The sequence below is a fragment of the Lissotriton vulgaris genome, chromosome 1_1 (genome assembly GCF_964263255.1).
Source record: "Lissotriton vulgaris chromosome 1_1, aLisVul1.2, whole genome shotgun sequence".
Classification (NCBI taxonomy): Eukaryota; Metazoa; Chordata; class Amphibia; order Caudata; family Salamandridae; genus Lissotriton; species Lissotriton vulgaris.
In genome coordinates this window covers 553,849,514-553,865,701 of record NC_141685.1, presented here as the reverse complement: position 1 = coordinate 553,865,701, position 16,188 = coordinate 553,849,514, and the positions used below count along the sequence as shown (strand labels likewise).

Below are 16,188 nucleotides of genomic sequence, written 5' to 3'. Positions count from 1 at the left end.
TGCAATCATTTGGGCCCTAGCCGCTACTTTAAAGCTACCCAAAACCGAAAAAATGTTGTCTGTACCTTCGTTTCGATTAAAGTAATCCATAATCCAAACCCTAAAACCCTCCAGCCAATGAGGATCCTGAAGAAGAAGGCGGTCCATCTGCCAACTGGACCTCCTCCTCCTTTCATACCCAAGCTCGAGATCCAATTGTACAAAGGAATGGTCAGAAAAAGCATTAAAACCAATTTCAGCGGCAGCAAGTACCATAGACTGCGAAATAAGAAAATAATCGATACGTGAGGCAGTACGAAACTGACGAGAATAACAAGTGTATTACAAAGCTGTCTGATTAGCCGAGCGCCAACCATCAATAAAATACAAGTCCTATGTCAGACCATCAAAAGCTTTCTTTGTCTGGGGTTTTAACCGTTTTTTATTCCTATTTGAGGTATCTATTGTCAGGTTTCGTATATAATTAAAATCATCACCTAAAATTATTTGCCCTGCCACACCAATAAGAGATGTGTGTATTATTGATAATATTGATGCATCATCTGAAATAGGCCCATAATAGTTAATGAAATTTATAATGTTACCATCAATTTTAGCTTTACTCCAAATCCATCGACCTTGAGGATCGCAATTTACTTGTAGAAATTCCTAATCCATACCTGAAGAATAATAAATTGCGATCCCTCTCATGGCAACCCCAGCTGATGAAAAAAGGCCCTTGAAAACCATCCCGGAATAAACAATTTTGGAAAATTAGTTTTCAAGTGGGTTTCCTACAAGAAAAGGAATTGGGGTTTCAATGTAAGCAACCACCTAATCAATCCGCCATATTTTTGCCTGTTTAGAATGCCTTTAACTTTGAGTGATATAATGCAACATCTACTGTTTGAATTCATAATTCCAATAACAAAAAATCTTGACATTCCATTTCCAATTCTGTATTTCTCTATCCTGATTACTCCTGCTCATTTTTTTATTTAAAGCCCGCTTCCTCCTTTCCCCACCCCAAAGGTGCCCACCCAGAAGGCTGACCCACCCCAAGAAATGTGACCTTCCCCGCTAACCACATTTCAACCCCCTTCTAGACTACTGGTGCCCTTGAGCTGCACCATGGGTGGCCTACCCATCCCCCCTTAAAGTGAAACAAACCATTAAAGAGAATAAAAACATTATTCCTGTAAATACAAAAAGCAGCTATATCAGATTATTTCCCAGCAGAAATTTCCTTAAGCAACTCCTGGGCCTCTTCAATTCGTGTAAACAAATGAAACTTCCCCTGCACAAGAACTTTAAGTTTCGATTGTTGAGAAATAGAGGCTTCCGCCCCTTGAGCTTTAAAAAGGTACAAGAGCTTTACGAACTCTTTATATCTTCTTGCAGCCACTGCAGAATTCTACATTTAGCTCCATCATTAATATCAAAATGTCTCATCTGAATTGCCTTTGACAAGATTTTTCCTTTATTCGATAGTCCACAAAGTTGACTAGTATAGTGCGGGGGAACTTAATATTAGGTGGAAGAGGAGCTGGAACCTGATGAACCCTAGTCAGTATTAAATCGTCAGAGAATTTAGAAATCACTGCTTTCTTAAGAAAAGACTCCACCCACTGAAGTGTATTTGCTCCTTCAAACCTCTAGGGGACCCCCACTATCTGCAGATTTGAACGGCGTGAAATTTGTTTGTGTTCTTCAATTTTGTTTTCCATAGTTATTTTATCCCGATACACTGAATTCACTTGTTGGAGGATGCCATTTATTTGGTTCTCGACTTGAGAAATCCTCGATTCGGCCTCTTGAATTCGAATAGGAAAACTTGTGACTGCCTCTTTTATTTTTTGCAGTCAAAGACGTAAAGCCGCTGTTTCGATTAGTTGTAATTTCTTTGTATCCCGAATATCTTCGAGTATTACATTTAACATCATTTTAATATCAGTCTGGTGAGTGGTGGCCGTCTCATTTTGAGTTGCGTGTTCGAATTCAGCAGATCTTGGCAGCAACTCATAGTTGTCTAACACTGAGGACTTTAGTATCTTGTAACTGTCCTACTCTTGGGATTGAGCCTTCGACGATGCTGATGACATTTGCTGAACTTGCGCAATAGTATCAAACTGATGTTGTGAGTCCTTCTCGCTGGTAGGAGAGTACTGGTAATTATTGCTACATTGTTGTTTCTACATCTAAACATATCTTAATTGGCAGCACCATGTTCCCATACATGCATCTTACTCACAAGGGAACAATGATGACTGATGTGCACCCTTCAGGCACATCCTGACACGGGTGAAAATGTTGTCTTTCTCTACCAATGCATAACATTGTGATATTTACAAATGTACAATAGCATTTATATACATTTTTTAGTTTTATATTTAAGTTTTCATACAGCTGAATTTTAGGGTGATTAGAATTATAAAAATTGTGTTTGCCTGTAAAAGAAACAACATGAATATAGTATTTGACTTTCTTCTTATTTTATTTGCCTTTTTTTCATGTTTGCACAATCAACAAGCTACAAACATTGAGAGAACAATATCCTTAGGGTTTTCAGTCTTTCTTTTACACCATTTCCTGTAGTCCTGGGACGTATAATATGCATGTTCAGAAAGTACTAACTTTTAGGGCACAGGACGCCATCTTAATGTGTTCACAGCGAAGTAGTGGATAAATGTGCAGAAGGTTAATGTCACCTAACATTCACCTTTATTATAGTCACACTCAGATTGGTTCATGATTTTTTAATTATCAGTATCGGGTTTCAGCTCACAAGTGGAATGTTACAAAAGCAACAGGTCTCATTTAAGGTCGTTCAACTGATCGGACATGCAGTAGCACAAATAGTAAGAACTCTGTTTGAAGTAAAAGATACTTCATTTTTACACTTGGCCTCTTTTGGTGCTTAAATTCATTGCCTCAGCACAATTTTGTTAAACACCTGTTATATTGTTTAGCTTTACAGCGTTCCGTCACAGTGGAATCGGGTGTTTTAATCAGTGATAGTGACCGTGCGCAGTATTTAAGCTCCAGAATGTATAATTGTAAGTGTTTTAGACACCTTTTAGAGTATGATGTACAACACGTTGAGTAGCTTTGCTTAATGCACAGACACCAAATCTTGCACTTAAGGCTTCCTTGGCGAGTGTTAAAATTGTGTTTTGTTAACTTCTTTGGCACTTCTTGTTAGGATTACTTTTGTATCATCTTTGCATGATTATTCAGGTTCGATGTACACAGGTGCATGTTAGCCACATATGTGCCCCACCACTGTATTAACGTTCTTAGCTTCATTATAATGTTGATGTTGGTTCTTACCACAGTTTAGTTTCAGCTACATGTATTCATTGTTTTTGCAGTGTCCCATGAAAAAGTGTGCTAGACATCAAAAATGCATTGGGATTGAACTGGAACAAGACAATAATTTAACATTTGTTATGAGAGCATAGCATATTGAATATTATATAAACTTGAGTCTGTTTCAAATTTGCATTGTAAGTTTTTACATTATTTACCTGTTTATTCTTCATAACCTGCAAAAATGTGCCTTACAGGTCCTAATGTTTGAGCACTCTGTGTCCAGACAGCCACTGCTCCCTGTTTCGCACAGACTATATTAACAGAGACTGGCAGGCTCTTTCACGGAGTAGCTCACCAAGAAATTGTAAAAAAACTGTACAACGTATTTTTAAACTATTAGAGGCTGTTAATTAAGGGCCCTGCTTTTGAGCATATGTCAAACTATTGTACACAGATCTAATGGCCTCTATACGGGTGGCCGGGTATTGCTGGACCCCCTTCCATATTCGGAGGGGAACTAGGCAGGGAGGCCCTCTTTCCCTGCTTCTTTTCACTTTGGCGATAGAAGCGTTAGCAGCGGGGGTGCGCCTAGATGCGCTCTATAGGGGCTTGGTTTTGTCACCTGAATACTCGGATAAAATTGCACTTTACGCGGAGGACGCGCTATTCTTTTTCTCTGACCCTTGGGTCACCGGACCGAGGGTGTTGCTGATTTTGCGGGAGTTTGGTGAAACGATGGGGCTACACGCTAACCCATCCAAGTCGACGATCTTTCCTATTTGCGGTGATCAGGGGTGTCAAGATTGGGCCTCACAGCTGGTCATTGCAGACAAAGTGTTTAAATACCTAGGTGTCCATATCAGCAGATGCCCCACTGTGGCGTGATCGCTCAACATTGCCCCTCTGCTCCAGGTGGTCCGGGAGGAGACAGCGGTATGATCCCATCTTCCCCAGTCCATATACGACAGGTCAGCGATATTTAAAATGGTGTCCTTGCTACGCTTGCTGTACAGATTGCAGAACAACCCATATTCTATCCCGCCATTGTGGTTTCACCAAATAAATGCACTCCTGAATAGATTCCTTTGGGGCGGTGGGGCGGTTCGGGTGGCTCTGGCGACCTGTGTCCAATCCACCTACTGTGGGGGCATTGCAGCGGCGGACGCGCGGTTGTACTATTGGGCATCCCGTCTACTGGTCATCAATGATTGGTGGTATAACCCACAAAATGATCCGGTCTACGCGGTGGAACAACTCTTCCTGGAGGAGTATCCACTGCTGGATCTCATGTACAGCAACTCCACCCTGGAGGCCCTTCCCCTGGCCTGTCACACAGTAATTCAGATATGGAGATGTGTCTCTCGGTCCATGGGTTGGTGGGTATGCTAACGGGCGAGACTCCCCTCTGGTGGTGAACATGCCTCCAACCAGTCTCTGCCTTGTCCGGATTTCATAGATGGGATACTTTAGGGATCTCGACGCTGGGTGATGTAATGCGTGGACCCACTCTTAAATCCTTTCAAAGGCTGGAGGGGGAGTTCAACCTACACAAGTCCCAATTCCATAAATATCTTCAGTTCCGCCACGCTCTGTCTCCCCTGATTAAAAACAAACAAAAAAACACAATAACCTAGTCCACGAGGCAATAGTTTTTATGTAAATCTGTGGGTATATATGGATATGTCAAGGGATCATTCCAAACACACCTCTGAATCTAGCAATAGGTGTCTGACTCCAGATACTTGCCAAAAAATATAAAAGTAGCCAACCTCTGATACATCTAACATTAGACCACACAGGACAAACATTCAATAGAGAGACGACATCTGAAAAAATGTGTGAATAGCTAGAAGACACCTCACGGGCGCACCACCATTGGGGCCCCTGGTTGGTACTCACCAGGGTGGCCCTGTTCTCATCATTGGTGTCAACTAGCTTAACGTAAACGTGTCCGACTCCCAAAAGTAAAAGACAGTGTATGGTGCAGTGTACACAAACTTATATGTGACAAGGACTAACAACGTTCAACATATAACACAACAAATACTGGGCACACAAGAATAGGAACCTTTTTATTTGTATTCTCTTGTCTGCCAACAGTAAACACATATATAAAACAAAGAGAGAAGCGAATACTACCTATCGATTCGCTTTCAACTCGCTGCCGACATGTTTCATTGCCATGGTAAAGATTCAGGCAATTTCTTCAGGGCAAAATGTTTATGGAAAGCCACTGCCAGCAAAGTACTGTGTTTAAAGTGCTGTAAATCAAAGAAAGGGGGAAGCATGTATGAGGGACTATCTGTGATTGCACTCTGTACTGTGTACTGTTACTATACACCCATACTGCAGGAATGTAAATTACCTGGCTTACAGCTTCGACTTTCATACCGTTATAACCACGTTTTTTAGAAAAGTCAAGGACCCACTCCCAGTCGGTAAGTGTGGTCTATCCTCCCATCAAAATTTATCTATTGAGGGAAACAAGACAAAAAGCAGCCCAACGGGGGCGGACATTAGAGATAGCCTTTCTAGTCTCACCGGGTGTTCCATTTCCAAGCGCTTCGTTCACAACACGGTAGTTACCAGTGGAGAATGATTGACCGGCGTCTTCTCAGCACCGGATCACCGAGTGTTTGGGGTGTGTTGTATTTATTTTTGGTCTCAGGTTCTCATTGGGCCGTGGCGTCACATGGTATGCGTGTCACCCGGCTTAGTACGAAACGTGAATCTGATAGGTTCCTGATTTCGCATGCCGTGGTATCTCAATTCTAATTGGACCATAGCCTCAAAAAAGGTTGGCGCGTCAATATATTGAGGGGATTCCTTTCTAAATGTAAACACATACGCGATATTATTATATGTGACAGTGATTAACACTTACCCCCAGCAGTATTTTTACAACGGACGCGCCTGGCATGTTAAAAATGTGCTCTATGGGGAGCCTCTCGTATTTCACTGTTTAGTTTTCGATGTTTACATCACACGTAATATCGACACCCTTACAGTGTGATATATTACATTAATTATATTCAAAAATTCGCAGAGTCTTAACTAAAGCATATGTACAGTTAGTGGGGGAAGATGGCCAAACCCCTTAGTGAAAAAGGCCCTTTAATTATCACATTCAGACTATGGTAGTAGGAGACTAAGCCAGATCTTTAAACTGTTTAGGAGGGCAGGTTTTATTTATAACAGCTCAACCCCCATAGTGAGTGAGGCCTGAACAAGGGAACAGCTTAATATGTTTAAAGTACAGCGTATTTCCATACTGTCCGATTGATAGACCTTAGAGTACTGATCTGTATTCCAGAGGTGCTATATATACATTTCAGCGAAGCTTGTTCCATTCCAACAGTTCATTTAACCCCTGTTGTTCACTCCGCTCTTGATATATCCAGCGTGCCTCTTTTGTCAACAGACGTCTTTCCATGGTTTGGGTCTCGCCTACCGCTCTTTCCAAAACCACCCAGGTGAATGAATGCTTGTTGCGATGGCAATGCTGCACCAATTTAGTGGTCAATTTTCCTTGTCGTATGGTGCTTAGATGTTCCTGAATGCGGAGCTTGACCTTGCGCGTTGTTAGTCCGATGTATTCAAGCCCACATTCACAGTTCAGTCTGTACACTACATTTGCAGTGTTACAGTTGCTAAAATGGTTTAATGACCATACCTTCCCAGATTTTAGTGTGACTGTGGTGCTTTTTTTCGTAAGGTGACAAACAGAGCAATTCCCACAAGGGTAGTGACCATTTGGTACAGTGGTTTTTTCAGTTGATGTTCTCTCTATCATTCTTGTGTGGACCAGTTTGTCCTTGAGATTTTGGGCCCTACGGAATGCAAACCGAGGTGGTGGCATTTTATGTTCTTGTGTGGACAGAATATGCCAGTGTTTTCTAATGGCTTGCCGGACTTTAGAAGCCACCGGGTCGAATGTCATGACCACAGGTAGACAATCTGATTTTTCTTTCGTTTGTGGTTCTAAGAGAGCAGCACGTGGTGTGTTCAGGGCTCTCTTATTCGCTTGTTGAATAACTTTGCTTGGGTAATTTCGTGCTTTTAGTCTATTACTTAGGTCTTTGGCTTGTTCTTTGTATACGTCCGTGGATGAGCAGTTCCTTCTGTATCGCATAAATTGGCCCACTGGGAGATTGTCCCTCTGTGCCCTTGGGTGGTATGAATGATAGGCTAGTAGCGAGTTCCTGTCGGTAGGCTTTTGATGTACGCTGGTGGCAAATTTTCCATCATAGGCTTCAATATCTAGATCGAGGTAGACTGCACTTGTGTGATGGTACTTCCATGTAAACCTGAGGCTCATGTCCTGAGTGTTCAGCCAATTGAGAAACTGAACAAGTGAGTCTTCTTCTCCAGACCAGATGAGGAGCACGTCATCGATATAACGTTTCCATAAACGTAGATGGTCTTTGAAGGGGTTGTTAACTGATTCGATGACGTGCTCCTCAAACTGACCCACGTAAATACATGCTACACTAGGTGCCATCGTCGCGCCCATAGATGTTCCCGTTACTTGCAGGAAGAGATCATTTTTATAACAGAAATAGTTTCTTGTAAGCGCCAACTCGACGCATTGCAATACGAAGCTCTGTGGCGCATCGTAGAACCATTCTTGTTTATTCAATAAACAAGAATGGTTCTACGATGCGCCATCACACAAGTGCAGTCTACCTCGATCTAGATATTGAAGCCTATGATGGAAAATTTGCCACCAGCGTACATCAAAAGCCTACCGACAGGAACTCGCTACTAGCCTATCATTCATACCACCCAAGGGCACTGAGGGACAATCTCCCAGTGGGCCAATTTATGCGATACAGAAGGAACTGCTCATCCACGGACGTATACAAAGAACAAGCCAAAGACCTAAGTAATAGACTAAAAGCACGAAATTACCCAAGCAAAGTTATTCAACAAGCGAATAAGAGAGCCCTGAACACACCACGTGCTGCTCTCTTAGAACCACAAACGAAAGAAAAATCAGATTGTCTACCTGTGGTCATGACATTCGACCCGGTGGCTTCTAAAGTCCGGCAAGCCATTAGAAAACACTGGCATATTCTGTCCACACAAGAACATAAAATGCCACCACCTCGGTTTGCATTCCGTAGGGCCCAAAATCTCAAGGACAAACTGGTCCACACAAGAATGATAGAGAGAACATCAACTGAAAAAACCACTGTACCAAATGGTCACTACCCTTGTGGGAATTGCTCTGTTTGTCACCTTACGAAAAAAAGCACCACAGTCACACTAAAATCTGGGAAGGTATGGTCATTAAACCATTTTAGCAACTGTAACACTGCAAATGTAGTGTACAGACTGAACTGTGAATGTGGGCTTGAATACATCGGACTAACAACGCGCAAGGTCAAGCTCCGCATTCAGGAACATCTAAGCACCATACGACAAGGAAAATTGACCACTAAATTGGTGCAGCATTGCCATCGCAACAAGCATTCATTCACCTGGGTGGTTTTGGAAAGAGCAGTAGGCGAGACCCAAACCATGGAAAGACGTCTGTTGACAAAAGAGGCACGCTGGATATATCAAGAGCGGAGTGAACAACAGGGGTTAAATGAACTGTTGGAATAGAACAAGCTTCGCTGAAATGTATATATAGCACCTCTGGAATACAGATAGAGTTGTTCCTTGGCTCAGTACTCTAGGGTCTATCAATCGGACAGTATGGAAATACGCTGTACTTTAAACATATTAAGCTGTTCCCTTGTTCAGGCCTCACTCACTATGGGGGTTGAGCTGTTATAAATAAAACCTGCCCTCCTAAACAGTTTAAAGATCTGGCTTAGTCTCCTACTACCATAGTCTGAATGTGATAATTAAAGGGCCTTTTTCACTAAGGGGTTTGGCCATCTTCCCCCACTAACTGTACATATGCTTTAGTTAAGACTCTGCGAATTTTTGAATATAATTAATGTAATATATCACACTGTAAGGGTGTCGATATTACGTGTGATGTAAACATCGAAAACTAAACAGTGAAATACGAGAGGCTCCCCATAGAGCACATTTTTAACATGCCAGGCACGTCCGTTGTAAAAATACTGCTGGGGGTAAGTGTTAATCACTGTCACATATAATAATATCGCGTATGTGTTTACATTTAGAAAGGAATCTCCTCAATATATTGACGCGCCAACCTTTATTGAGGCTATGGTCCAATTAGAATTGAGATACCACGGCATGCGAAATCAGGAACCTATCAGATTCACGTTTCGTACTAAGCCGGGTGACACGCATACCATGTGACGCCACGGCCCAATGAGAACCTGAGACCAAAAATAAATACAACACACCCCAAACACTCGGTGATCCGGTGCTGAGAAGACGCCGGTCAATCATTCTCCACTGGTAACTACCGTGTTGTGAACGAAGCGCTTGGAAATGGAACACCCGGTGAGACTAGAAAGGCTATCTCTAATGTCCGCCCCCGTTGGGCTGCTTTTTGTCTTGTTTCCCTCAATAGATACATTTTGATGGGAGGATAGACCACACTTACCGACTGGGAGTGGGTCCTTGACTTTTCTAAAAAACGTGGTTATAACGGTATGAAAGTCGAAGCTGTAAGCCAGGTAATTTACATTCCTGCAGTATGGGTGTATAGTAACAGTACACAGTACAGAGTGCAATCACAGATAGTCCCTCATACATGCTTCCCCCTTTCTTTGATTTACAGCACTTTAAACACAGTACTTTGCTGGCAGTGGCTTTCCATAAACATTTTGCCCTGAAGAAATTGCCTGAATCTTTACCATGGCAATGAAACATGTCGGCAGCGAGTTGAAAGCGAATCGATAGGTAGTATTCGCTTCTCTCTTTGTTTTATATATGTGTTTACTGTTGGCAGACAATAGAATACAAATAAAAAGGTTCCTATTCTTGTGTGCCCAGTATTTGTTGTGTTATATGTTGAACGTTGTTAGTCCTTGTCACATATAAGTTTGTGTACACTGCACCATACACTGTCTTTTACTTTTGGGAGTCGGACACGTTTACGTTAAGCTAGTTGACACCAATGAGGAGAACAGGGCCACCCTGGTGAGTACCAACCAGGGGCCCCAATGGTGGTGCGCCCGTGAGGTGTCTTCTAGCTATTCACACATTTTTTCAGATGTCGTCTCTCTATTGAATGTTTGTCCTGTGTGGTCTAATGTTAGATGTATCAGAGGTTGGCTACTTTTATATTTTTTGGCAAGTATCTGGAGTCAGACACCTATTGCTAGATTCAGAGGTGTGTTTGGAATGATCCCTTGACATATCCATATATACCCACAGATTTACATAAAAACTATTGCCTCGTGGACTAGGTTATTGTGTTTTTTTGACTGTATGAGTGGAGGGCGACCTAGTCCCATAAATCCCTCTGTACTCCTAGTATATGAACGTCCCCTGATTAAAAACCTTACCGCACTATCAGAATTTCACCCACTGGAGGGTAGACTACTGATGGGGATCTGGGAGAACATAAAACCGCCAACTTTACCACACATTCCAAGAGAAACATACACCAGACAACGGCAGCGTGAGAGGTAGATATACCGACCCTCACCGATGATGATTGGACTGAGGCCCTCGCCAGCCCCAGGGGTTCAGCTGTGTCCTATAGATATAGATTGATCCAGTTCAAATATCTTCATTGAGTGTACTACACCCGCCTCCATCTCTGGAAGATGGGGGCTATTGCAAGTCACAAGACGGATCCTTTTAACACGCGGTCTGGGGCTGCACTGCACTACAACATTTTTGGTCCAGGGTATTGTCTTGTCTGAGGAGGATGCTAGGCTGGGACCTCCCAGCAGATACTCGATTAACCCTTCTTCACAGCACAGAAGATATTAGGGGGAACAGATGTAAAAGACATTTTCTATTGCTAGGACTAATGTTGGCCAAGTGTGACATAGCTAAAAATTGGAAGTCCTCCTCCCCCCCGGGGGTGGCGGCATGGAAATCTGCATTGGATAAATGTATGTCGCCCGAAGTGGCGGTGTTTCAGGCTTGGGGCTGCCAGCAAAAGCATGGAAAGATCTGGACCAGGTGGGCCAAATACCTGGGCATTGACCTATCCATCTTTCCAACGTCAGTAAATCTAGACCCTATCGACAGACTCATCATTAGTGACTCTCCAATCTAATACGCGAATTGGCCAGTGTGGAGACATGCCTATAGGTCTATATGCATATATAGTGTTTCATGTGGGAAGTGTGGTGCAAGGGAGGGGGAGGTGGGGGAATGTTGGTTTAAATGTTTTCCTGATCCTCAGGTGCTACCCTCACCAGCAGCTTATGTACATATAACCTGTAATCTGTATGAACATTGCCTGTGGGGGGTCCGCCCCTTTGAGTGTAAAAATGTCAATAAAATTTGTTGTAAAAAAAACTGTACAAATTTGTTGAACACTCACAATTTGAGTGCATGATTTCATAGTTTTATGTATATTATAAATTACACACCCCTGTGTGGCATGCCTGCCAAACACTGCATGTGGTGTAGGAAAGTCATACCTAAAGCAGGCCTTATAGTCCTAAGGCATAGTGCACTACACCCGTATGTGGGCATATCTGTATGAGTGGATGTGCCTGTGATATCTAAGTTCACCTTTGGATACCACGAGTGCACAGGGAAGCCATATCGAGTCCATGAGCTGGATACCCATCATTATGACTTCACCAGCTACATGATAGCTTTACTGTACCCTAAGGTATTTGGTATCAAACTCCTTGTCTTAACAAACGCACACGATGTCAGTGCTGGATTTTATCACTACATGCACCCAGAGGACACCTTAGAGAGGCCTCCTGAAAACCTACCAACTACTAGTGTGTTCACTGACTGGTCTCGACCAGTCAACCACCATAGACAGGTTTCTGACCTCCTGAGATGAGATCCTTCGCTCTTGGAGGCTGGAAACAAATCCTGCTCTAAGGAGAGGAGTTCACACCTCCCCTACACCGGATGGGTATTCGTGGGCGAGAAGCTTCAAAGGCCTTGCTGCTTTTGATATGCGACCCCTGGCCCCTCCAGATAGTGGAGCTGCCCACCCCCCCTCTCCTGCTCCCACTTCTGGCGGCAAAACAAGTAGGAACATTAGCAAGATTAGGATGTGTGTCCACATGTACAATGAGCACCACCTCTAGGGTAGGCCAGCTGATGTGGACCCCACTTTTCAGATTCCTCCATGTTGTTTTGGATGCAATTAGTACTCTAGGGTCAAGGTTATGCTGACTTCCCAGTGGAAGTGGTCATAGAGAGAGTGTAGGCGCCCTAAAGGTAGATAGACCATTGGCTAGTACCTGTCCCTCCCCTTAACACCCCTAATTGGAGTATTGAGGTTGCACCCCTGTACCATATAACTCAGATTTGATGGATCAGGAGAAGAAGAATGAAGAAGAGTCACTGCCTGGCGAGAACTGCAGCAGAACTTTGAGCTTTTGGCGCAAAACCCTGTCTGTCCTCAGCCCTCTCTCAACAATTATGACACAGTGACTCTTCCTGCAAGCTGGAGAACTACCAACGCCTTGGGTAGCCTGCCAGCACTTCAAAAACCCGGCGGAAGAATAATAATTAAAAATGGATTGCTAAATAAATGTTGAAATACCCTTATGATACACAATAAGGAAAGGAAAAAGAAGCAAATAAAAAATTGAAATAACTTCAAGATACACTTGTTGATGTCAAATTATTGAAAATTAACAAATAACCAGAGAAGAAACTATCCAGTTTCACGTTTAACTAAGCGCACATTTATGTGAAAGGCGACTCAACCTTCACGCATTGTTTCTTAAATGATGTTTCCTCCTCAGACTGTGAAATGTCCATAAAATGTGCAAGCCAGAAAAGCACAATACCGTACAACTGAATCCACGTACCTATTTCCCATTGCAACATATCCAGTGCCACTTTGATGAACTGCACATTTAATCACTGCAATTTCTCCCGGCAGCTACAAAGCTTATAAAAAATCCTTAACATATATACCAATCCGAAATGGGGTACCTGAAGAGGTCATGAAACTTCTTTGTGACCATAATTGCCCAAAGTTGTGGATTACTCCAAACCTGTACTGGCTATCTGTAAAGATAATAATTCTCATTTGTGCAGTTAAACTGCATGCTCTGGTAAGGGTAATCAATTCGGCAACTTGACTGAGGAAACTCTTTGAAGCCATGAAGCTTCGACAACATCATGGCATATGCTGCTCTAAACTTTCTATCATTTCCTCTAAAGCATGAGCCATCTAAAAAAAGGACATGGTCAGGTTCGTTCAAGGGTTCATCCTTAATATCTGGTCTTGGTTTTGGTGCATAAATCCATGACATCCAGGCAATAATATTCAACTTTATCACAATTTACATCTTTTACAGGCAACAGCATTGACGATTAAGAACATTGCATCTCTTTAAAACAATACTCCCTGAGAAAAAAATGGTCTCTTCATACTGTGCCAACCTGTTATCGGTTAGATATTGTGTTTTTGATTTTGTCAATAATAGCTCCACGGTGTGTGGGACAACAACAGTTAAAGTGTATCCCATCACTATGTTCTCTCTCTTTTCTAGACAAGTGCTCACCACGGCATTCACTTTATGGCAGCCGGGAAGACCTGCGTTTACAGAATCAAATGTAGTGGAGTAGAATGCCACAGGTTTTCGAGCATCTCCTTGATTATGCATCAGCACTGAGAGAGCATAACCATCCCTTGCACTGCAAAATAGTGTATATTCTTTTGAATAATCTGGCATTCCCAGTGCCGGGTCATGACACAATTTGCCTGTCACCTCTAGTACACTTTAGCACACTCATTGTCCCATGAAATCAGACCAGACACATCTCTGTGTGCCAACCTCAGTAGAGGTTTAGCCGTTAAGGAAAAGTTTGGTATCCACTGCTTGCACCCGCCAACCATTCCCCAAAACATCCTGACCTCATTTTGTGTTTGAGGTGAATTCATCTGCAAGATTGCTTCCATTCTCTCTGGTGTCACCTTTCTAGCTCCCTTAAGAATCATATGTCCCAGATATTGAACTTCTTTCTGACAGTACTGCAATTTTCCTGGAGATTTTTTATGTCTGTTCTCTGCCAAGTGATTCAATAAGGCCATGGTGTCTTGCTTATAGGCTAGTCGGGTCTCCAGTGCCACAAAAAGGTAATCGATACACTGAACAAGTACCAATCTGTATGGTATCTGCAATGTCTTCAGATTTCTTTTCAGAATCTGTTTGAAAATGGAAGGACTCTCTGTTTACCCTTGTGGGGCACAGCACCAAGCTAATATTTTCTTCTGAAACACAAATGAAAATAGATACTGGCTTTCCTCATGCAATGGCACTGAGAGGAAAGCCTGACTGTAAACCATTTTGTAGTACATGGGATCTGACATAGTATTGTGGCCGGATTTGCTACCACAAGCCAACATGGAACAACAATGTCATTGATTTTTCTAAGGTCCTGCACAATACTATATTTATAAACCCATGATTGGAGAATTACATGGACTTAAGATGAATTCCCTGAAGACTTCTTTTTGTATCAAGTCTTCTATTACTGGTGTTATTCCTGCAATCGTTTCTGGTGGTAAGTGATATGGGGGTGCTCGGAGATAAACTGCATTTGCCTTTACAGTAATTCCAGCTGGTTCTATACCATGAATAAGTCTAATGTCTTTGCCTGTGAAATCCAAAACTACTGCATCGATTGTCTCCCCTAAATCATCAGGTAGTTCTTCAACAGCTATTAAGAGAAACATTTCAACATTGCTCTGATGCCTAATCATTTAAAAGTCTACGTCCTCATCATAGGTCTGGAAAACTACACCGTCCAGTGTGCAATAAATGGTGCAATTTAACTTCCACAGAAAATCTCTTACTAACAGGTTCCCTGGACTTGAGTCTCAAACAACAAACTAGTGGTGTTCTTTAAATGAACGTATGTTTACTGGCACCATTTCAGAAAAGGGATTTGTAAACTGTTTATTCGTAACTCCTACAACCTGAATATATTTCCTCGCTGGAGGTAGGTCTGAGACTTCTGCTGTTCTAACAGTGGATCCGGTAGCACCTGTATTGATCAAAAATTATACTGGGTGGCCATAAACTTCAGCATTTACATATGAGCCACTCTGGTCTACTTCTAAGACTGCGCCATGTGCGCAATCTTCCAGACCTCTCAGGCACCTTCATTGGTAAGCGTCTGAACCTGAACTGTCATTTTAGAAAAGTGGGAATTGCTGTAAAGCATTCTGATTCAAATTTTGGAATTGTGGCATTTGATTATGAAATGGAGTTGTGTTAATTTTGGGCATTCGATTCAAGTTAAATCAAGCATTTCCTATACTCTGGGAATTTAGTTGAGCAAGTAACAGGCATCATAGGGACAGGTCCCTGTGTAGGCGTTAGCATCTACTGTGTGAGCACATTTTTCATTTGCGTTCCTCTGAGCATTTGTTTATTTCCACTAGCATTATCAGGATTATATCTACACCCCCTCTTCCAATGTCCAATTCTATGACAGATGTGACAGGGAGTGATCTTTATCATAGCAGTAACATCCATTCCAGAACCTGTACCCACAGAAACACCTCTACCCTGAGGCATATTAAAACATCCTCGACTTCCCTGCAAACCAACCTACGGAACTGCAAAACTTTGCATGTTCCGTTGATTTCCTGCAAAAGGAGAATTCTGAAAACCTTTTGGAGCCAACTTCATCTGTGTCAACATTAATTTCTCCTTAATTTTCTTCTGCTTCATTTCTAACTCATTACTGCAATACTTGGCATAGCTCAAGAATTCATTTAGCAATTTATTCTGCCAGCAGATTAAGCTTTTTCTTATATGCGAATAGATCTCTGGTTTAGACAAATTG

At 42.4% G+C, this 16,188-nt stretch overlaps 1 protein-coding gene across 1 annotated transcript in view; it reads right to left on the bottom strand.

Annotated features, from left to right (window-relative positions):
- HFM1 (helicase for meiosis 1) overlaps positions 1-16,188 on the bottom strand; it is a 2,890,879-nt gene that overhangs the window by 1,034,107 nt on the left and 1,840,584 nt on the right. The gene's annotated exons all lie outside the window — the stretch shown is intronic.